Source organism: Bactrocera latifrons, unplaced genomic scaffold (genome assembly GCF_001853355.1).
Source record: "Bactrocera latifrons isolate USDA-ARS-PBARC rearing strain unplaced genomic scaffold, ASM185335v1 scaffold_325, whole genome shotgun sequence".
Lineage (NCBI taxonomy): Eukaryota > Metazoa > Arthropoda > Insecta > Diptera > Tephritidae > Bactrocera > Bactrocera latifrons.
This window is the reverse complement of record NW_017536908.1, coordinates 1-3,350: the sequence shown is the minus strand read 5'-3', so window position 1 is coordinate 3,350 and position 3,350 is coordinate 1.

Sequence of the window (3,350 nt, the reverse complement as noted above, 5' to 3'; positions counted from 1 at the left end):
TGATCATGATTTTTGATAACTGCACTTCATCGCTTCTTCAGAGAATCTACGATACTGTGGCATATTTCCGGTGGTATGCTCTGCCATGATTGCTGCACTACGGTCCACAACTCGTTGTTGTTTTTGGGTTTATCCTTCCACACGGCTTTCTTGACGTCTGCCCAACGGTTTTCAATAGGATAAAGGCCAGGCGATTGAGCTGACCTATCCATAACATCAATTCCATTGACCCGAAACTACTCCTTTGCCACCCTACTGGTATGCTTCGGGTCATTATTCTGCTGAAATATCCTTTTCAGCGGGATGTCCTCTTCAGCAAATGGTATCATAATATACTGCATTATATCCACGAATTTGTGTCGATCCGTTATGCTAGTAATCGTGTGAATAGAGACTGCACAAAAAAATTGGGCCTGTAAGAAAAAAAACCCACCAAACCAGTAAATTCAAACCGCCAAGCTTCATAGTTTTTGTGCTGAATCTGGATTCGTACTCTCTATTAGGGGAGCGTCTTAGATACTGAAGGGACCATTTACCGCCGTATAGAATTACTTTCGACACGTCTGTCCACAAGATGTTGCGCCATTTCTCAATCGGCGAATTCTTAATCGGTCCTTTGGCAAATTTAAGACAACTTGCTATATGATTTTTTTTAATAACGGTACTTATCGAAGACTGCGGACGTATAAATTATGTTCATGTACAAGTCTTCTCACTGTATGAACACCGTAAGCCAGGTACAGTTCATTCCGAATCTCTATAGCTGACATTCTAGGTCGAGTCTTGGCACATCTTACAACTATTGGTGTAAAATTCTCAGAAAGAATCCATATTGCGCCCCTTTTTTAATCTTTTTTTTATAAATAATTGCATTGTGAGCCGTTGTGGCTTAACACCCTACAATTCTTTCCACTTCCTTGTAGGATTTACCGTTGTTTATGACAGATTGAATACATTCTCGTTTTTCGTCACTGCAGTGCTTCCCGCTGCCCAAAAAAAAGTGCAAAGTCATATTTTTTTTTTGGCTTTTTGCATTGAATAATTAATAAAAGATCTGGAAACTTACCTTTTGTTTGATAAAATAAAATTTTTTTATTAAAAATTATCTGTTTGCAATCATCTAGTCGTTCACTACTATTCTATTGCTCTCTCATGAAAACAGATATCCCAATAAAATTGGCTTTAAAAAAGTAACGGTACAAGTCAAGTTACTTTAGAAAGTTCGTAATTAATCGTCTTAAAATTAGCTTTCGCAAAGGTGAACCGGAAACAAAGGCCTTGTGCATTATTATGAGGAAAGTTAGTTATGATTTCGATGTCAATTTTCAAAGCAGGATGATACGGGTCTTCTGGCCGAATCAAAGGATCACATCGGACAACGRAGAACATTGAAGCGTTATCAACAGAAACTAGATCTAAGAACTTATCTAATTCGTTTGAAATTAAATTAATTTGGATAAGACCCAACCATTTCATCTATGAACTCGTTAAAACATAAGCGGAATGGTGTAATCATCAATAGATTCCCATGATACGCACGGTAAATTGAAATCCCCCAAAACAATCATGGAATCAGTATTACTAGCCATTGAGAAAACATTATTTATTAATGAAGCATGCTGCATATAAACAGATATATCCGAGTGAGGCGGTATATAAGATAAAGTTAAGTAGATATGGCCACTATTAGCGCAAATACGAATGCATTTAAATTCTATGAAGTCTGCATGCGGAAMATCGACTTCTTCAGATGKAATKGAAGAATGAACAGCAAACAAGGCACCACCTCCTTTTCTGTTTAGCCGGTTATATCTATAGATTTCGAATTCGCTGCTGAATATTTCATTATCAAAAATGTGAGGCTTTAGCCAAGTCTCTGTGAAAGCAATGATTTTAAAGTTACAATGAATGCTGTTTAAATACCAGTATATCAGTAAGTTTTGTATTAAGACCTCTAACATTTTGATAATAAATAGTCAGCTAATTTTTGTTAGTTAGTTTTTTGTATTCGCGGAATTTCTTGTCATTTTAGTGATAAGTACAGGGTTCTTATCACGTTTGTGCTCGAATTCGCGCACAAAGACCCCAGACGGCCAGAATGAGTTGTCAAGTATTAATTGAAAACTGTCAGCGGATACGTCGATCTTAAACGACGAAATATCCCGGTTATACTTGAAATTAAATTTACGGACGTCTGTATCTGCCGTTTTTAATTTCGACGGGATGTAACTTTTTATATCATCGACTGAGGTATCCACAGCAAATCTCGAGACAAAAATTGCCTTTTTCCGCGGTATAACAACTAAGGTTTTATTAGTTGACTTGTAGGTATTTGGAGGTGGATCTTGAGATGTTTTCCGCTTACCGTGTTCAGTAGCAGTATTCTCAGTGTCCTGAGCATACGGAACCTTCTCTCCTTGAGGACAAGGGGATGAGAGATTAATGACGTCAATAGTGGGTGGAGGCATTCTTTTTAAGGAAGATACAGTGGTATCTTCATCAGACGGACGTTTACGTTTAGATGAAGTTTTTGGATTCTCTTCCTGAGTATTTAGGCATTGAAACGATTGGAACAGGGTTTCATAACGCCTAAATTTTCACGACTAATCTCCTTTAAACCACTGCGCGCCTGCTTAAAAACTTTAAACAATTCAATTTCAGTTGGCCTGCATTTTAAGCAAGACCAGCGCAATCCTTTACTGTCAAGAATATAATCCAAGATTCTACCTGTCAGTCCAGCACATTTACGATGGGCAAACAAAACGTTCCGACTCGCCTTTGACAGAGCAGTTCGGAAAGTTACAAATCAAAATGAACAAAAACAATATTAAACAAAAATATAAAGATGTTAAATAATAAAAGTAAAAAGAGCAAAAAATAATAATAATGTATTTRTAACAAATGAATGCAATAAAAATAGTTTATTTGAGATGCACTGTAACCCACGAAAAGTTAGAAAATCGCGAACAGATATGGACGATGATTGAAACGAATAAAAACAAGAGAGAAATTTAAGTAAGCAATGTAAATTAACATTAACAATTGCACTATTTAAAATTTAGCACAAAAACAAATTGAAAATGACTCGGCACAATAAATTTAAATTAGCCAACACAGAACAAAAGTAAATTCAAAAGCTTCAATAGCACAATATAACACTGATACTTATCTTAAAAGATCAATTAATCCAAATATTTTCACAATAAATTTTCACCAAAATTCACAGCTGAGCCAGAGAACGTAAAGTATAGAGAAGGTGCAAATTGAATTCTGTATGATGTTCGATTTGGCGGCTAACAGARCCGATAGAATCTGGGTAAGGAATTCGCCGTTCGCGGTGCTATTTAGCA